Source organism: Strigops habroptila, chromosome Z (assembly GCF_004027225.2).
Source record: "Strigops habroptila isolate Jane chromosome Z, bStrHab1.2.pri, whole genome shotgun sequence".
Lineage (NCBI taxonomy): Eukaryota > Metazoa > Chordata > Aves > Psittaciformes > Psittacidae > Strigops > Strigops habroptila.
This window is the reverse complement of record NC_044302.2, coordinates 89,216,242-89,237,672: the sequence shown is the minus strand read 5'-3', so window position 1 is coordinate 89,237,672 and position 21,431 is coordinate 89,216,242. Positions and strand designations below refer to the sequence as shown.

At 40.1% G+C, this 21,431-nt stretch overlaps 1 protein-coding gene across 2 annotated transcripts in view; it reads right to left on the bottom strand.

Moving 5' to 3' along the window:
- PRLR (prolactin receptor) overlaps positions 1 to 21,431 on the bottom strand; it is a 157,855-nt gene that overhangs the window by 82,871 nt on the left and 53,553 nt on the right. Inside the window, exon 4 of one of the 2 annotated variants that reach the window (XM_030470009.1) lies at positions 13,821 to 13,883. The exons of the other annotated variant lie outside the window; for it this stretch is intronic. The gene's annotated coding sequence lies outside the window, so the exon portion shown is untranslated. The remainder of the gene's footprint in view (positions 1 to 13,820; positions 13,884 to 21,431) is intronic. 2 annotated transcript variants of the gene reach the window in all.

The following is a 21,431-nucleotide window of genomic DNA, read 5'->3' as shown; positions in this document are numbered from 1 at the left end:
TGCTGCTGGTCAATGCTGAGCCCATCAGTGATGATGGTAACACCTTTGGGAGAACATGTTTGGGGGGGGGGGCGGGGGGGTAGAAACGTGCACAAGAGCAACAGCAGCCAGAGAGAGGAGTGGGAATATGTGATAGAAACAGCTCTGCAGTCACCAAGGTCAGTGCAGAAGGAGGGCAGGAGGTGTTCCAGGCACCAGAGCAGAAATTCCCCTGCAGCTCATAGTGCAGACCATGGTGAGGAAGGCTGTCCCCCTGCAGCCCATGTAGGTCCATGGTGCAGCAGATATCCACCTGCAGCCCATGAAGGACCCCACACTGGAGCAGGGGGATGCCCAAAGGTGGCTGTGACCCTGTGGGCAGCTTGTGCTGGAGCAGGCTCCTGGCAGGACCTGTGGCCCCATGGAGAAAGGAGCCCACCCTAGAGCAGGTTTGCTGCAGGAGCTGTGACCCTGCAGGGGACCCACGCTGTAGCAGCCTGCTCCTGAAGGACTGCACCCTGTGGGAAAGACACATGATGGAGCAGTCTGTTCCTGAAGGATGTACCCCATGGAAGGGACCCAACTGGAGCAGCCTGTTCCTGAGGGGCTGCACCCTGTGGGAAAGACACATGCTGGAGCAGTCTGTTCCTGAAGGACTGCACCCCATGGAGGGACCCACGCTGGAGCAGTTCATGAGGAACTGCAGCCCGTGGGAAGGACTCACATTGGAGAAGTCCATGGAGGACTGTCTCCTGTGGGAGGGACCCCGCACTGGAAAAGGGGAAGATTGTGGCGAGTCCTCCGCTGAGGAGGAAGGAGCAGCAGAGAAAATGTGTGATGAGCTGACCACAACCCCCATTCCCCATCACTCTGTGCAGCTTGGGAGGAGAAGGTAGAGAAATCAAGTAAAGTTGAGCCTGAGAAGACACAGGGGATAGGGAGAAAGTGTTTTTAGATTTGTTCTTACTTCTCATTATCCTCCTCTGGTGTTAACAGGCAATATACTAAATCAATTTCCCCAAGCTGAGTTGGTTTTGTCTGTGATAGTAATTGCTGAGTGATCTCTCCCTGTCCTTATCTCGACCCATGACCCTTTCATTGTATTTTCTCTTCTTTGTCCATCTGAGGAGAGGAATGATACAGCAGCTTGGTGGGCACCTGGCAGCCAGGGTCAACCCACAACATCACTGATAGCACAGTGACTTGCAGCTTTACAGTCATGTTCCAAAACAACATGCTGATTACATACCATTATTACTGTATAGATTCTATAATGACTACAGTTTCTAGATTTGGATTGCTTTGCTATGCCCTGTAGAAATACAGAAGATATGGTTCTTGTTTCAAAGAATGTGAAACCTAATAATTTTATGCATAAGAGTTTCTCAAGAAATCATACACTAGAAGAGGTCTCAGGAGGCCATCTAGATCATCTAAGTGCCCCAAGGAGGAATTAACAATGCTAATTTCATTCCTGAGATTTGCTTAATCTGCTCTTAAAAATTTCCAATTAGGGGAATTTCACAATCTCCTTAGGCAATGTAGGCTACTGCTTTATCTTTGTTATTAAAATATCCTTAATATCTGATCTGTATCTTCTGTGCTGCAACTTAATCAAAGTACTTACTTTGCAGTCTAAAAGCAACAAAACAACAGACTGCTCTTGTCTCTCTGCAAAGCTGAGAATCATTGGCTTGAACACTTCAAATAGATCACCCTTGTCTTACTTAGATTTATCAATCTTGATTCATTTTCTCATATGCCAGATTCTCCAGACCTCTAAATCTTCTTGTTACTCTTCTGCAGACTCTGCCAATCTTTCATGAAGCGTCATGACTCAGAATGACAAAGTATTTCAGTTGAAGCCTTGAAAATACTGAAAAGAATAGAAGTATCACTTTGCACACCTCAAAACAGACTGCTATTTATAAACCCTGGCATGGTATTTACTTTTTGCACAGCAGGATGACATTACTGAGTCCTGTTCCTCTTGCGTACCATTACACCATTATATGCAAAATACCTTCTTGAATCTTCATCACCTCTTTTATTTTGCAGTGAGTATCTGTGTTTAAGAGCAGCACCTTGCTCTCGTTTCCACTGAGTAACTTTTTTTAATCATAGAATCACAGAATGGTTTGGGTTGGAAGGGACCTTTAAGATGTTCTAGTTCCAACCCCCTGCCACAGGCAGGGACACCTTCCACTAGACCAGGTTGCTCCAAGCCAGGGATGGACCAGCCACAGCTTCTCTGGGCAACCTGTGCCAGTGTCTCACCACCCTCACACGGAAGAACTTCTTTCTGATATCCAAAAAGTTGTTGAGTACCTAAAAAGTTGTTGAGTACCTTTTCATAGGAATACAGTAACCTAACAAAATAACTGCTTTCTCTTCTCCATGAAACTGGAAGTCCCTCTCCTTTCACTGTTGTCTAGTAAATACATATGGTATCATGTTATCTACGTCACTAATGAAACACTGATTAGTTGCCACACCACGGAGTTAGTCTTGTGCAGCCAGTTTCAATCCATTCTTTAGCTCTGACTGCAACCCACTGACAACCACTGCACATCCAGCACAGCACTTTCATCTAGACTACATCTAGCTCATCTATGAAAATTTCATGAAACTGTACTGAAAGGCCACAGCGCAGGTGTGTGAGACCACTGATGCTCTTCTGTCCTTGAGACTTGTTTGCCGCCTTCAGAAAGAAACTGGATTGATTTGAGAAGATTGTTTCTTTTCTGTGGGAACATATGCTGCTGTTACTTATCTCCATGTTCTCTTCTGTATTCACTTCAGTGACTTCCAAGCAGTTTATCATCAAGAGATCAACTCATAGGGGGTGTCTCCGTTTTAACTGGCTAAGATGGATGATTAAGAGACATTTGCACAATTGATCATAAAACCTACTCTTCGCTCTCCTGCCCCTAAATCACATCTGTTGAATTTAAATTATCTTTGTTATAAATGTATTCCTTCTTGTGACTAGGCAGATCTAACAGTTAAAACACACAAAAGAAGTGCAAGGGTACCAAATGCAAACAAACTACAGAAACTGACTGGGTATTCTGTTGTCTGAAGAAAAGATTTTGTCTTCCTTTCTCCTTGTCCTCTTTCAGATTCTGGGAGGGCCAGGACAGGGCTGGCAGGAGAGGTCATGCCTTGGTCAATCCAGAACAGTGAGAGCAGAACGTCCTGCCTCTGCCCAGCATGGGGCTGCATTTGGTCACAGCTGCTGTTTTGTTAATGGTATAAACTTTGTGATCTCAGTGCACCTCATGACATGTGGCAGTTGAACCCCCACATTCATGGTCACCTGGAAGCTCTTCAAGGGCCCTCATACATTCTTGATACATATGACATATAGCCATGTAAATATCTCTATAAATTCATAGAGAAAGGAGTGTATAAATACATGTAAATGCATACACAGATTTCTTTTTAGATATATATGAGTTTATATCTGAATAAGTTCATATACAAAACATTGCTTATTAAGAGGTATTGAAATAAGCGAAGTTTAAATAAGAATAGAAAAAAATTAAACAAGAAGAAAATACAATTATGGTACCAACAGGTAACAGGACTGCTGCAAAACCAACCAGATCATCATGCAGTATTACTTGGGCAGTCTTTGGACTCTGTGCCCGTATCTACAGGATATGGGCAACATTGCCTACTAAAATGTAAAACCAGAACAAAAATTCAACTTTACAGGAATGTGTGTAGGGGCACTAGGGAAAGTTCCCAATGGGCCTTCCCAAAAAGACCACATCTATTGGGTAACTGATAGCTGGGTTGCAATTTCTGGAATCAAATTGTGCAGTGTGACAAGGGAAGGGGATTGCAGTTACCAAAGGGCCTCTCTAACATGAATGGCTCTCCTGAACTTGATGCAGCAGTCTCCTGTTAGGACAGAAGATGAACTCCTGAAGGCAGTGACCTGAACTTCAAGGTCACCTATACCTTACATAGCAGCTTGTGCCTTACAAACTCAGAATGAGGATGTCTCCTAACGTAACATCTAGCTGGCTGAAAGTAGATGCCAACAAATAATTCATCAAACTCACTCTTTTCTTCAACAATTTTGCAGCAGACATCCAGCATGGTTGTTCAAACCTACACAGTATTTCCCATCCAGCTCCAGGGGGCGCAAATTATGTTATAGCTGGAAGTAATGGCATCTCAATGAACAAGCTCTTCTTGATGCTTACCTGCATTGGGAGCACTTCACATGAATCCAGTTTGTGCTGGTACATTATTCTGAGCAGCCATAAACAAAGATCAGATTTGTTAAAATGTATCTTGTTTTTTAGTGGTAGAATGGGCCATCTTCTGGATTTCTTGTTTCTTTTCCGCTGTTCAGTAGGGTTTGTTATTCTTTTACTTCTTGTTGTGGCTTGAATGCAGCCTGGCACTACCCATCCTTTTCCTTTTAAGGGTTTGAGGAAGGCTGTCCCTTTAGGTCTGTGATGTGTCTCTCAACAACCCCTGAGACCTTCTGCATTGCCAATGTTTACAACTTGGCCACAACAGCCTGGGAGACACATCTGAACACATCTGTGGCCATGTTTGCAGCCATCCTTTTAATGTGTTTGTTAATAATTTCCAAACCCCTTCAGAAAAATGATACAGCTCTTGAAAAGAGGCTGTAGAATATAACCTCTGCTCCACCTGGGCTCCTTCATAATTCGTGTACAAAAAGGGGTCCTTTTAATTCTTTCACTACTCCTTTTACTACTTATTTATTGCATGATGGTATACTTTCTTAGAATATCAGAACCTTCCAGGGCAGCAGATGCAACTTCACAACCTCTTCTCCATTGTGAAATAAGATGTGCTTGTTTTCATTTGTATTTATTTCAGTGTATCAATATGAGGTTGGTTCAGTGGCATATAATGCAGCTTGTACTGGGTCACTGTAATGATCTCACTGCTCCTACCATTTGCTGGAAACAACATGATAATGGGAACAATAAATCTCCAACCAGCTGGTGCTCAACACAGCTTTATGTAGAGGCAGATGCAGATAACCTTCCAAGCATGTCAGATGAAAAGGGAAACTGTCACCAGCAACCCCAAGAGAAGCTTCCAAAAAACACTGCTAGCTTCCCAGCTGTACAGAAAGTACAAGAGTTTTCATGTTTGTTTTTCTAATTACAGGATTGAAGACCAGGCCTATGGCTGGTCAACAGTTAAAGCTCTGTTGTTCGAACTAGTACGTGTTTATATATTCCAGCAATATGCATATGGACGGATAATGGACTTGCCACAAAGAATAATGTCATGTTTTACCCAGCAGCACTATTAATATTATTCCAGCTGTATGGGTATTGTATTTCTGCAAACCACACCTCCCACTGGCCTGACAGCTCCCAGGGGCTTTGAATAGCTCTTTAGTAAAGTTCAAATTGGTGTTTTGTGGCCAAATTTTGGTTCAAGCATTGTTGGGGAGCATGATGTAAAAACTGCAGTTCACCATCATTATTCTTCTCCCACTCTGGCTCCAACTGTTAAAGATGATGGACTTGAGAGGCTTTTATCCAGCTGTTGAATTTCCAGGGCCAGCAACTCCACTTTACAAACAGCTGTTTCTTCCTTCCTTGCCTTTTTACTGCTAGAAACTTTTCAAGTTTGCAAATTTGCCTCAACAGTGTTCACTTTTTAAAGCTCCCTGGAATAAACTGTGCCCTTGATAGCTTGGTGACTGTAGTCTGTTAAGCACTACATGGGTATTTGACCCACTCTCAGAGTTTAAACTACTATCTGTGAACATCTGCTCATAACAATTGTCAAATCTTCATTTTGTTGTAGGCATCCTCACATGGTCTTCCTTTCAAAATGGAGGCATGTTTACTCTAATTTTACACCAGTTCCCAGACATGGTTTTCCAAATCTTTGCAGAACTTTCACACCCACAGGTCCAGCTCTGACAGTACTGTGTAAGCTGCAGTTGTATATCTTTATTATAAACTCTAGTAACACATCGATGTAGCAAATAGTGACTGCATGCTGTAGAAGAACCCCACATCTTGGTTTCTAGCATGCTGCTAAAGCAATCTGTGACAGAGCCCTCTGCTTCATTATAGTAACAAAGTAGTGAAAATTGCTCTACTTTAACAGCTTGTCTGAAGGCTGGTTTAAAAACATCCATTCCCTGTTTGGTCTGTAAGTACTAAGGTAGCAAAAATGGTTTCAAAAGCTCCAGCTATTTCAGAACCCATTCTGTCTTCTAGACACACAGCCCAGGCACATTTGGATAATAGTGCTCATCACCATTAAAAGAAACTTAGCACTGTTATTGTGCTTAGAACATGCCATAAACACCTGTTACTTCTAAAGTGCCTTCTCACTGCCTGATGTACGTTTTAAGTATCTTGGTTTACAAGCCACAAGGCCACTTGGTTTCTGTTTAGATCAACAGGACTCCTGGCTGTTTCAGAAAGGATATTTACTTCGCCAAAGCTTCCCACTTCCCCAAAAGCATTGTAAATATCTTTTAATAGACGCTACAGGCTAGTAACATACTGCTACTACATGCACATAGGAAAACAAACATCAGAAAATCAATTTAAGTAATGTTCAATGAAACTTTATTTATTGATTATTGGGGTCGTGGTGACCTGTCTCTCATTGTCACTCTTTCTTTTCTTTCAAAGCTGTTGTTCCTTTTTTAAGTGGTGGTTTTTTTTTTTTCCTGAATCCTGTGGTCCTAAGCAAGAACAAAACCAGTTCACAGCATAATTCTGTCTCCTATGTAATCAGCCAGAACTACGTTTTCAAAAAGGTGCTATGAAATTCACATTGACATAAGGCTAAGAGAACACATGCAGTACAGTCCCTGTTACGATATTATAAATAGCTGTTAGCACACTGAGATGTAGGCAAAAGTTGCCTTCCACCCTCTGCAACAAACTTTTGTTTCCAAAATCCCAGACCCATTGTCTTCTTTCTTTTGCTCATGTTTTTTTTTTAGGAGTGTAGGTGTAGGTGTCCCTACGCCTTTGGAGCGTAGTTGTCCCTACACACATATTCTTGTGAAGTTGTCTTTGTTCTGGCTTTCAAGTTTAGTGAGCAATGGTACCTTTACTTTCTAACACAGGGCAAAGACGAAGGACTGCCCCAGTGTATGGTGATCTACCTGGTTTGAAGGTAGGTGAAAGGGGCCTCTTGGTCTGGTTCATAGGTCTGGTCTGTTCTTTGGATGAGCTGGGTCTGGGTGGTGACTTCTTGGTCAACTTCAAGCCTTAGCCCTTTGCCCAAGGCATATTCAAATTTTTTCATGGTCCCCCACTTGTTCTGACACACTCCCACACCCTTCAACTGTACTTCCCTTTTATTTAACTTTCTATCTACATAAAAATATGACTTAATTTCATTATCTCTTATTAAGCATTTTTATAAACATATATGTATGTGTATGTGTGTATACGCATGCATATACAAGGGACTGTGACATACTTCTGGCATACAGAAAAAGACAGGGTTTCAGCTGTCAGCAGTTACAGGGTGTTTTGAGATCACATAGGGTATGGCCATGACCGTGACAAAATGATGACTCTTATAGATAAAAGGAGGACATCCTGGGCCTGAGGGAGCTGATACACTTCTGAACGAAGTGGGTCATATGGCTGGAAAAGCAGGAAGGGCTTGTGGGGACAATGGTCATCAGACTTTTGAGGGGTAGGTCTTCCAGCAGAAGTCGAGGGAATGGTGCCTGCACCATCTTGTGTCAAAGTTTTTTAACTGATACTAATGACATTTCCCTTGGTTGTAGCCATTCTTCACCCTTTCCTCATCTTTCTGAATTGAAACAGAAATTTATGTTGCTACCACTCAAACAAGGAATGAAGAAAGATACTTGATACCTTTCTTCAATCTATAAATAATGTAGGAAGCAGTATATAATAATCAGAGAGAGAATTTACATGTGAATAGTATTTTAACATATATTAGTAATTATTACAGGCAGATTGGGTTAATTTGGCATTACTTAGGCTAAGCAGGTATACAATGATTCAAGACACATGAGGTCAGGCTCTTCCTGGAGAGAAGAAGAAATATCTTGAATGCCAAATAGCCAACAAACTAATTTTTATTTTCCTTCTATTAAGACAAAACAGTATGATCATAATCGATTACATTAAAAAGACAAACATACTTTATCTTATTACATAAAACAAAGGCGCCACACAAGAAGCCCACCTTCAGATTCCCAGGCTTTTGTCATTAAAGCTGGTAGTTTAGTAGTTTAGTTAAATCTGGTAGTTATTACATCTTAATAGGCAATTTCTCTACTAATGTTTTTAAAACTAATCTTTACTCTTAACTTGAAGCATGTACCTTTTATTTTTTGTATTTTTAGATATTTTTGGTATTTTTATTCTGTATTTACAGAATCATGATCTACCTACCTTTCGTATCACCACAGCACATGACTTTGCCCTATCCTAACTGAAGTGAATTGTTCTTTATTTTCTCTTTGCATTATGATTAAGTAAAATAAATCTTTTAAAGAAAAAGCCTACTCTCTTTGGATTTGCTTCCTTGAACTCTGATGATTTCCCAGTTAATGTTTAGGGGTGAAGAGTAGCAACAGCAGCAATCAAATTTTTGGATCAAGCTGTGAGCAGATGTAGATTTGGCTACAAGCCATCTTTGCTCTTCCAAAGGCTGTCTCTTGTTTCCTCCAAGGAAGAAGTGTCACACCAAACACAAGCATCCAAAACGTGCTATTTATCAAGCAGATTATTCTGTCCCAAGCTATAAAACTTCAATTTTTATATCATGATTGCTCCTGATTGTTCTTCTTCCAGTTAGAGGCCTACAAGTTTTCAGAAATTATCAGTGCCAAATTTATTGACTTTTTTTAATGAACCAGTACATACTTGCTCACAGGGAATGTTGTGTATCACATGTTCACTGGAAGTGGAAATGTGACAATTTGGAAGTACTATTAATGTGGCATGACTTCACCCTGAGGGCACAAGGAATGTGCTAGGAGATTTGCCATGCTAAAAATCTCTGGTTACCTCAGGTTGTCAAGGGGTTGAAAATCAGGAGATCAGAAAGTTCCTCAAGACAAGGAAAACAAGTATCAGACATAATGAACATGCTGAATGAGATCGTCTCGGAGATCATTAACTGTAAAGCTAGAGAGATCATAATGATAATCCAATCTGTATACACAGGTGAGAGGACCCACCTAAATGCAATCCCGAACAGCACTAATCTTTCAGAAAACTGTATTTTCAACATTTATTTTAAATGTTAATTCTTTCACACTTTTAATTCAGCGACCTAGAGTGGGGCAGGGAAACATAAAAATAAAGCAGAGCGCCCTTGGTTCTTCAAAAGACAAAAACCCCAAAAAATTATATTATTTAGTGGTCTCTTAGAAATGTAAAATAATCCCTCACCTCCTTTTTGGAGCATGATGTCAGCCCACCCTAAAAGGAGTCTAACTGGACTCCTCTGCTTGGTTGGTCATACGCTACTACAAGGTATGGGGGTATATGGGATAGAGGAAAAGTCATCAGTCGGAGCCACAGGTGCACTTGGCATGTACATGCTGCAGGTAGGGAATAATGATTCCCATGTTAGGGGGCAGTCTGGGTTCAAGCTGTCTCACTGAGGGTGTTGTGGAGTGCATCCAGTGGCACCAGACCACCTCATGGGCATCTCATGCATTCTCCACAGTTACAATATGTGGACATGTGAGTGCACATACTGAAAGAGCTTCCGAGTACTATTCTGAAATGCTCACATGTTGCAAATACTTTCCTTGCAACGTTCATTATATAAATAAAAAGCATGGACTACGGAAATGAGTACGCACTTTGACATATACATTTGCTTGTATCTTTACAATGATTTTTTAAAACATTCTTTTCTTATCTGCCAGTTTCATAGTTATGAATTATGGAAAAATATGCATAATAAAGCAGTTTGCAAAAATGAATCTGCAGAGGATTTTCAAAGGTTAAACTATGCAGATCTCACCTTGAACTGTCCCATGGTAGTGAGCTGTATTTATGAATGCTTGAATTTGAGACACGACTGTTTTGTCTCTCAGCTTGTCTCTCTTCTCTCTCTTTTCTAGTCACAGTTAATGGATATCCTAAGAAATGCTCTTACAATAAATAGTTTGAGTTGAACATTTGAATTTGATGGAAAAATGTGTATCTATTTTTAAGCAAAGTAAACTTATGATATGCTTCCCCAGATTTATTCTCCAGATACATCCTTCAGATGAGTCATTGTAGTTACAACTAGATTCCTTAGTCATTCAGTCAGAAATGGATACAAATTTCCTCATGGTTCAATGCTTCCTAATTTCTTCTAAGAATTCGGATCCAAACTCTTTTGAATCCTCAACTGAAATATCCTGTATGGCTTATTTTGAAATAAAGATTAACCAAAACCTTTGTAAGATCACCAGGTATCTTGTAACTCTGAAGACAAAACTTTATGACTGCAATAGAAAATGACAAAAGAGTACAGCACATATAGATAACATCACAAGCAGTGCAGAATTCTACCAAGTAGAGGCTTCTGGGAATATGAAGTTACTTTCTATGCTATATACTGAATTATTCCTTAAGAAAACTTCTGTTGATCAGCTTTAGAAAACTGCCGTGCAATGTGACTGAACTCCGAAGGATTTTGGAGTTCAGTCAATATTTAGGAATTGTAACAGCTAACAATTCCTAAAGTAAGTAGGATGCTATACCCCAAGTAAGATGGGGTGATTAGATCATTCTGGCATTTATCAATATTCACATTTGAAAAGCATGAGAAAGATTTCTGATGGTGGATGCAACAGCTGCAAGTCTCATAAAGTCTGTGTACTTGCGTGATTAGAAGGCATTCCTTACTCGTAAATGCTGCAGTTTTCAGTATTGCCGATGAACTGAAAAAATCAGATACATAAAAGTCCAGTAAGATTGCCTGCAAAGACATTCTTACCAACAGAATTACCTGTGGCTCTACTGGAAATATCTACAAAAAGGTCTAGTCAATATGAAAGCTTTTTAGCAGGTAAGTTTTTACAAGGATTAAAGGTCATGTTAAATAGAACCACCAGCAACCACTATGGACCAGACCTCTGAGAGACTTTTCTCTCAGAGCGAGGTCATGATCTCTTCAGTAAGGCCAGGCAATAAAAAAAGACAGAAAGGAGGAAGGGCAAGAAAACACGAAACCTTCCTTCTCTCATTATTTAGCTCACAAACACACACACACACAGAAAGTCTGAATCCTTGATTTCATACTGTTTAATTAAATTGCTCCACAATGCTAACTTGGGGTGAGAGAAGGACTGCAGAACAGTACAGCTACAGCTGACCAATCAGTAAAAGATATTAAAATAATGAGACAGTTCTTTAAAAGGGTTAAAATCAGCCTCAAATGAAGTAAGTTCAGCCTTGCTGCCCATGCAGCAGGAGTAAGCACAGACTCATGTGACAGACTTTTAAATCAGAGCCAGGCTAAGGGGAAATGCAATAGCCATCAGAGATAAACGAGAATGGAGACCAAATTAGGGAATGAAGGCATCCCCCCAAAAGTATAGGGAACCAGTTACGAAAGTTTTTGTGAGTGAATTTATTAGAGCACTAGATTAGTCTAATTAATTAGTACAAACAAGAACTTACAGTACAGGCTGAACCGCCCTTTGATTCTACCTTGTGAAATCCAACAACCTATCTGAAAGGCAGCTGTACTGAAGGAATAAATGGGAACCAAAAGTGGTGCTGAAGCAGAAGCCACAGAAAACTAAGGTTTTCACGGCGGAGTAGATCTTTGGAAGAAGGGTATTGCCTAGCAAGAGTTTGGAACAAAAGCCTAACAGAATCCTGCCTGAAGGATAAAAAGTCTATTGATACTTACATATGTATACACAGGTACATAAATATATAGAAAACAACCTAAAGTTTGTAAATTGGAGATTCTGGAAGTACCAAGTTATTAGCTTCAAACAAGACAAAACCAAGAGACAGTAGGAATGTAGCATTTCTACTGTTTTATGAGTCTGCAATTAACCTGTGTTTAATTCTGTTGCAGAATACAAGCCTGGGAGGCCAGAATCATAGACTCACAGAAGTTTAGACCGATAGCCTGATGCAGCTGGAGGAAGTGGCTGAACTCCATTTGATTCACTACAGTAAGGCATGTGTAAAAGCCAAACTTTCACAATCTGTAAATGAAGGCCAGAGCTTTCAAAAGCCACCTCTGTGCCCAAATACCCTGTTTCTGGTAGCAGAACATTTGCTGTGGTGTTAATTTCAGCTGGAGCCACAAAAACTCAACACATTTAAAAAGGATCTAAAGCTGGGCAACAAAAAAAAGGATGATTATCCAATGAAAATAGCTTAAACACATATAAAGCCCTTCTCAAAAACGAAGATGAAAATTCTGAGACCTGAACCATCCCTCTGAGATCAGACCACTGCAAAACATCTCCCTGTCAAAGCATTACATTTTTCGCAAGAAAATTTAGTCTGACAGATTTCTATTTCAGTTTTAACAACACAAAATATGTTGGGATGACCTATCAGGCTTGGCTCCTCATTGCCTTTATACTAACTGCATTTCTCTGGATATTGTTTTTCTTCAAGATCTGCAAGCTCCTTGCCAAATTAGAGTCTATGTTCATCCTTGCATCGGATTTAACTAGGCTGTACTTCATCACAGAAGACTGATGTGCACTCATGCCACAGACTTTCTACAGATATTTGTTGCCATGAAAAGCACGTAAGGTAAATGGCTGCATGTTTTACATAGACATTCAAGCATTACTTGCTTAAACATGTTCACAGCCTGGGCAATCCATCTGCCTGCCTTGGGAGAGTGCCTAGTTCAGCTCAATATTAGCAAGCCAGATCTCAGAAAAAGAAAAGGATGATACCTGCAGCATAGCATTTCTACAGCACAAAGCTTATGCTGGTAATACGGACACAGAATCGATACACTGTCTTGCAGGCTGCTGCGCTCTCTAGAGGGAACTCAGCAAAAGAAACTGTATTCATTCCCAGAGTATTAATGAATTCCCAGGAGACTGTTTGAATAGTGAAAATATTACAGATGATGACGGTACAGTGTTTCAATAGAACACAGGGAAAATTGGCTAAAAAGACACTCTCGGGATCAAATCACACCATTTTCTTTACTGCCTGTCAGCTCAGTTACCAGCTTTTCACTCCCTTCTCTCTTTGAGATCTGTTTCCCTTCAGCCTCCGATTGCCAGTCTATGCCAATATCAAAGAATTCTGAAGATAATAACACACGCAAAAAAGGGTCTGGTAACTACTGAACGTACACACAAACGCAGAAGAAGACAACACATGAAGAATTAAATAATAGCTAGGGAACTGTAGATAGTGGAAGGTACGACAGCAGTTACGGGAGCTCCAGGACATTTATTTCCCCAACAAGCTTATTTTCATTAATGAATGACACAAATAAGGTATATTTAGGAAACAAAATCGATATAAAGCAGTAGTATCACAAGATTATTACTACCATGTGCATTAAAAAGGCTTTACAAAAATAAATGCAATCCTGAATGTCATTTTAAAAAACTTACAGGAGTGGCATCTCTGTCTGGCTTATTTCAGTATTTTAACAGAGACCACTGGCAAGTAAAAATGTTTTTTTTTTTTTTTCTTTCAGAATGAGAGCCATACAATATTTAGCATACTGTATTTAAATGATTTTACTTCTTTTTAAAGTTTTTAATTTCTGCTAATGAAACTACAGTCCATACTGTCCTTATGCAATGACACAGAACCCTTCATAGGTAAACACAAAGTAGGAACAGGTTTAACTGCAGTACTTACTTTTGCCTGGTAATGAAAAGTGTGTTGACCCATGTCAGTTCATGAATGCTTCCTTATCAAGGACTTGAAAATCCAGCATTTGAAAGAGTTTCACATGTGTAAAAAAAAAAGAAATGCAGAAAGAAATGGGGAGAAAAAAGACCCCAAAGTAGAAAAATAAACAAAGAAAAAGCCTGTAAGGTTTACAGCTCTGACTGCAAAATATTCAGCCTGGCAGCTCGAGGAGCAATACAACTGTATACTTATGCATGCTCTCCCCATTAGAGGAGGAGTCAGTTTTGCAACACTTGTGTTCCTTGCTCCAGGCAAAACAGTGATTCTCTTCAGTGCAAGCAATGTTTGGAGTGTGACAGCTTTAAAGGTGAGAGGTGTACTGTGGAGTGTAGGAATGCATCAGCAGAAAAATAATATTTTTAAGCATCAGCTACATACTCCACAAGTTGTTGTGGTTCCTTTTAAATGCTTATTGCATAGGATTTTCTTTTTTTTTCTTTAAGGGAAAAACTAATACTCCTTCAACATAAACTGCATCCAGAATACTCTTCATGCACCGGTAGCCTATCTTCTGTATTCTAGAACACCAGAAAAAAAGAAATTCGTTTCATAACAGAATGAAAGGTGTTGGTTTTACATCAAAAAGCTCACTTAACAGAAGAAAAAAAAAGTGGTTTGGTGTGGTTTTTTTTTGTTTTGGTGGTTTTTTTCTTTTTCTTTTTTTTTTTTTTTGGTAATTTTGTTAGCTTTTTCCTGTGATTTGAAAAGTTTCAGATTATTCAATTGGGGTTTGAATTTTACTGACATACTCAATTATTCACTAGTCATCCACCTCAACTAAAAACATTTTAACATATTCTTGTTAATCCTTTCATTGAATCACATTTTTATCTTCTCCATATTCATGCCAGTGAACTGAACAGAAAACAAAATGCATGCATGTGTAGTGAAAATTCTCTTAAGCAAGATGATTGAGCAAGAACATTCTTTTTCATAACAAAGCAAGTTTATGTGGTGTGGATGTTAAATTGTTATTAAAATCTCTCCTGTCAAGGTCAGAATTGCTCACATTTTATGACAAAATGGAATTCTACAGGCTATTTCAAACAGTTTTGGCAAGGCAGGCAAACATTTTCAAATCAAGAACACACCTTGTGATCTGTACACACAGAGATTATAAATCTTCAGGTCTGTTTCTTCAGTGTGGGCTACACTATCTGCCAGCTGCTGCTGAGAGAACAGATTCTGTCTGCACCACTACCTGTGTTTTTCCCTTCCATCCATCATGTGTGCTGTGATATCTGTCTGACTCCATGTTAAGACAGTTTAGGGAGCTAAACTGGTGGAAGACAATTCCTTTTTTTTCCACTCCTACTGTAAATTTCTGAGCACGCTCACTCTGAGGTCAAATAAATGCTGGCGATAGGGGAATGGAACGCATAACTGGCAGTAAAGACCGAGTTGATTGTATCATAAACTATGCCCTGAAATTGATCACATGCTCACAGTGTTAGCCAGCTCTGAGCAAATTCCAACAGTGACTTGCTGTGTTGACAGGGACGAAACTGCTGCTGGTAAATAGAGAACGTGTGCTTAAAAAGATGCTATCACCTCAGAAATGACAAAAGGAACAGAAGGTAGAACATAACAGGTATTTCACCAGCCAGAAAAGATGTAACAGGCTGTGGCTGGTTGTTTTATTTCTGCATCTGCTTGCCTCTGCTGAACACAGGGAGATCAACATGGGGAGGGGAGGATGAGAGAGGTAAGGTCCTGCCTAAAGAAGAGATTTTCAAAATGAAGGTGAATCAGGAAGTACTGTTCACACCATTACTATCTTAATTTCTGTAAAAGAAGCATATAATGTTAAAGTCTGCATGTACATTTCTTGCCCTAGCCAAAATAGTCTGTATTTGCCTGGAATCTGTTTGATGGTGAAAAAGAGAATAAAAGCTGAGTCACTAATGATTTAATGAAGGAAAAGATGAGGGATGAAAGTTAAAAACTATTACTGAGATCTGCAACAAGAGTAACTTCAGACATTTATACCTGTGCTATCCAGTTTATAGCTAGCTGACGTAATGCAACCTTGGTAACTGTGGCAGCAGGGAGTGCAGTGTGAAATAGTTCTTACATGTTTCCCCAGGATTTTGAGTTAGGTTTTTCAGCCTTTAATGAGCACTGTGTGCCTGTGGCTACACTACTAGCAATATTCAAGCCAGTTAGACAAGCCTGTACAGGCACACTCATCCTCTAGTGGAATACTGCCAAGAAAAGACAACTGTGATCCTAGGAACACCGGCTTAAGGAGAATATTTTAAGGTAGTAGTAAGATTTCATATACACAGGACACAGATCAACCTATGTTCAAGAAAGATTCCTTCAGATTAGGACAGGAGAAAAGAGATCCTTTACTAAAATGAGGTAAAGGATCTAAAGCCCGTCTATTAAAAAGTGACTTGACAGAACTAGGCAGGTTTAGTGTGACAAAGGTTGAGGCACAAAATGGAACAGGCATTTACATGTCCCTATAAACGTAATGTATGTTTATAAATACAAGTACAGTAAGCACTGGAAAACTCCAGTAGCTGTTTAGGCTAAAGAACAATGCTGGAACAAAAACAGGTAGAAAGAGAACACAAATAAAATCAGGCAGTAAACTAAAAGGATACTAACCACTGGAGTATGAAAAATTGGAGCAGAGTTTCAATAGGGTAAAAAAAAAAAAAAAAAGCATAGCTACTTCCAGAATAGAGCTTGGCCAGCCTCCGAAAGGGATTATCAGCTTGACTTAGCCTCTGTCATGTAACTGGGATATCCACTTTAGAAACATGGTTTAGGTCAGGATTTTAAGCTGCATCTATAGTCAGCAAAGAAAGATTCCTCTGTGGCTGGTCTAGCAGTATAAATAGTTAATTTCCAGAGACTGATTTATTTAGAAAAGTTCATAGGCTTGGAATCTGTTAAAATAAGCTATTAAAATTCCAATCAGCAGTCCCTAACATCAACAGACCATTTACAGAAAGGACGTCTTTGTAAATTAAGAGTGCAACGGCCTAACTTTAGTTTCAGTATAATGACATTTGTATCAGCATAACTTCACCAACCCCAGTGATGTTATTCTACATCGGAACTCCATCAGACTTCTGGCATTTAGGCAGAACAGAATTTCACTGTCCTTAAAACCAGCAAAATGCCATCACAACAGGAAGCACACAGGATTGAGAGAAAGGCAGGAAAGCAGATACAAGTTGGAGGAACCACTCAAAAGAGGCAAAAAAGTTTCAGGAAAGGGCTTCACAGGTGAAGAAAATGCTAAAAGGAGCATGTCAAGCAGTGAGATTGAAAGGGCACATGAGAAGAGTGTGCAATCTGTCTTTCCCTTTCACAAAGCGCTTATCTACCATAAACCTCCAGCCTTCCTCAGAGAATAAGTTTGTACAGGGATTGTGGCTGCTTGTCCCTGCCCTTCCCTACCCCCTGCAAAAGGGGAATTAAAAAAAAAAAAAAAAAGGCAGAGGAAAACAAACAGAGCAAGCCTCTGCTTTTGAATTTAGAGGAAAGAATATAAGAAGTGAAACAGGAATAAGAATTCATGGAACTACAGAGAGAATAATATTATCTTCAGCTGCTGCCTACTTTTCTTTACCATGACCTCCTCTGAAGAAGCAGCAGCCAAAACCCTCTGATGCGAGTTTCTATAGGGACAGACAAAATGTAGTCACAGGACATCTGCCATACAAGACAAGACATGGCAGCTGCCATGGCCGCTCACTCTATCTCACATCACCCATGCGCCTCAGAAGTCCCTCTTCTTGTCACACAGGAGGTTCACCCCAGAAGTACAGCAAGGACCCTTAGGACCAGGATGTCTTCAGCCCATTTTGACAGAGCTATCTGAGAATGGCCTATGACAGGCTGGCAGCTGATGCCATGCCTTCTTGTTTACCCACAAGTACACCAAGGCCGGCAAGACCAGAACATCTGCATACACTCCATGTCATCAAAAATATAGCCTTTCTTTGTTTCTGGATTTTTAGTCATGGACAAAAAGCACTGATGCTGGTTTATTTTCAAGATCCGTTCTCCACACATTACATTTCACATTACATTTGTGAGTCTTTTCCTCAGATACTTTCCTCACATACTCTCTGCACCCCTCAAACAAAATCACAACCACTTTATAATAGCCAGGACCTTGTGCCATTGTAACCGTTCCCCAGACCGGCAGTCTGCATTTAGGGCACTTTATTCTTGCACTCCTGTTCTTTGGGATATGTGAGACTGCCGTTTGCCACAAAAATCCCGTCTTTTTTGCCCTCAGACTTGCTGATGATCTTTGTATTGACATGTAGTGGATGGCCACACAGTGGGATCTCAGTGTGACGTGTGTGCATGGAGTGCACTAGCAAGCAGGCATGGCTTTGGGAGCCAGGCAGTCTCATGGGGAGATTGCGCCAGTGTGACTGATGGTGGCTAGGTGGCTGCTGACATGAGCAAAGCAAGGGAGGGCTGCCGGCTCCTGAGGGACCTCACACTTTCCGAGGGTAAAGCTGCCACGTGACTGTGGGAGGTAGGACTTCTGCCAGAAGCGAGGTCACTTCTTATCTTGTGTGAAAGTTGTCCTTTAACTAGCGACAAAGTATTCCCTTTACCACCCTTGCTGGTTGCCAGTGCAACTCCTTATCTGTGTTGGTGTAATAAAGAAAACCGGACTCCTACTAAGTGAGGTACAATGGGAAGACCTAACTAGCTCTAACAGTGCTGAAGAAAACTGAAAATCTTGTAAGGGCTGAATAAATTGATGAACAAATGAATTAACCAGATCTTCTCGTTTTACAGTTATTTCCATATGTTTATTTTTGTTTTGAAATGATAAGCACATCTTTGGTATTTACATAAGGAATATGCCTATCACCACTGAGAGCTGTTTTTCAGGAATCATTCTTATCTCATAATGTCCAATATATATACAAAATAGTTTGACATGTTTTTTAATACAGACTGAATATCAAGTTTAACTTCTTTAATGTTACGTTAATTATTAGTAACTTAATTTAGCCTTTTATCACTTGCCCTGTAATTCCCTGTAAATTCATATTCTCCTGTACAAGGCTGGCACATTCAGCTGAGTTTATCTGTTGATACAAATAAAATAACTCTTTAATTCAATGGGACCATTGTAGAATGTGACAGCTTCCTACTTCATTAAGCCCTGCTTGGTCACTTGACTACCTCCGAAAGAATTTCAGGAAATGTTCCTATCTCTTTTAATTGTGGACTGGTAACAAACCCATGGTTTTCATGGATGCCTTCAATGAGTATCTCATTCTCTCACAGCTGGCACATAGTTTAATTATAGAATCACAGAATCAGCTAGGTTGGAAAAGACTGTTAAGATCATCAACTCCAATCTCTACCCCAGGACTGCCAAGTCCATCACTAAACCATGGCACTGAGGGCCTCATCTACACGGTTTTTGAACACTTCCAGGGATGATGATTCCGCCGCTTTCCGGGGAAGCCTGTTCCAATGCCTGATCACCTTCTCTGTGAAGGAATGTTTCCTAATATCCAGTCTAAGCCTCTCCCCTGGCACAGCTTGAAGCCATTTCCTCTTGTCCTATTGCTTGTTACTGGGGAAAAGAGACCAACTCCACCTCACAACAACCTCCTTTCAGGTAGCTGTAGAGAGCGATAAGGTCCCCCCTGAGCCTCCTCTTCTCCAGACTAAACACCCCCAGTTCCCTCAGTCGTTCCTCATCAACCTGTGCTCCAGACCCTTCACCAGCTCTGCTGCCCTTCTCTGGACCCATTCCAGCACCTCAATGTCTTTTTTGTAGTGAGGGGCCCAGAACTGAGCACAGGATTTGAGGTGTGGCCTCACTGTGCCTCACACAGGCACTGCCCTGGCCCTGCTGCCACACTATTGCTGATACAGGCCAGGATGCCACTGGCCGCCTTGGCTGCCTGGGCACAAGCTGGCTTGTGTTCAGCCAGTCATCAATCAGCATCCCAAATAATAACCCCAATTATGGTTATTATTAAAACAGAATTTGAACATGGTAGAGGGAATAGGGATTGCATGCACTATCTGTATTTCATTTCATTATTCATTATATTTCTCTGTCAAAACCTCTCTCCCTCCAATTTAATAATGCAGAGAAAGAGAAAAACAGTAAACTCTATCTATTGTCAACAAATATGCTTTCATCTCATGGGAACATTCTTGAAGTAAAGGTGATATTCATCCTGACTTTCTTTTTTTTTGCTTAAGTTATAAACGAAAATATTTTTTGTATCCCAACAACTTGGTTGATGTGAGATGCACATGTACAAATAGTGGATTAACAACATAAGATCTAACCGATAAACAGTGATGCCATAAACACAAAGTAGTATTTACACAATAATATGATCTCTCTGTACTGGTACTAAGTGACAGACCAGTCAACCCTTTCAGAGGGTTGATACTGTTTTAATCTCTTTGATCTATAACTAAAGTTACACTATCATACATTTAGTCATTTCTTACTGGGTATTTTTACTGCTATGAAAAGCCTACTTACATTTCTAAACCAGAATGCATTTCCACAAAACTCTACATCTAATTAGCACAGTATGTCCAACAGAATCTCACGTTGTTTGAAAAGACAAGTAGAAAAAGAGGTGGTAATAAAAATAGCCTTTCAAAGGACTTGTCTCCTAGTTATTTACAATCTCTCTTAAATTGATTCAGTCTCTTCAAATATTCTAAATGGTCCCATCCAGTACTGTAGGGCAGATGCAGCTCTTTAAAAGACACTAAACACAAATAATGCTTTATTTCTAACATACACGATTATCTTACAAGCACGAGCTGTAAAAGTGTAGTTTATGTATTGCCCTCATTGTGTTCCTACTGTTTAGCATCTTCAAATGCCAGAGTGCTAGAACTCTGTCTTAAGTTTGGGATTGATCCTTAAATCAATCATTAATTGTTGAAGTAGATGAGGAGATGTACATGAAATCAATAAAGTGTTTAACATGTAGGAGGTAGAACTATATAACAATGATGAGATTCCTTCTGACTCTGTAATCTCTTCAGTTATGAACTTGGCCTAATGTATTTCTCCATGCCATTCTGCAGATGACTATCAGTGACAGCCATTATGGCCGAGAGCAGGGTGTCCTGAGTGATGTTCAAATTCAGCCCTGACTGCAGTAGAATGGCTATACAACCATCTTGTCTGAAATGTGTGCCTCAATGTATTCCTGTTCCTTGCTCCAAAACAATCTCAGGTGTCTGCTCTAACTTTGGGCCCGACATCTATCCTGTTCAACAAAGCTGAAAAATCTTTGCCTTTTTATTTTCGGAGTTTTCCAAGTTGTATCATCTATGTGATATAATGATATAATACATTGTATTATGAGATGTATCTATATTTCAAGAAAATTCTCCCTTAAGAATTATTGCCAATAAGTGTATTCAACAGAAAAAAATGCTCACTTCCAAAAAATCTATTGCTGTTCAAAATCATGCTATGTGATCATTAAAAATAATACTGCTGTATATTTGGTTAGATTGGCAAGGTTCTGGTAGCAGGGGAGCTACAGGAGGGCTTCTGTGAGAAGCTGC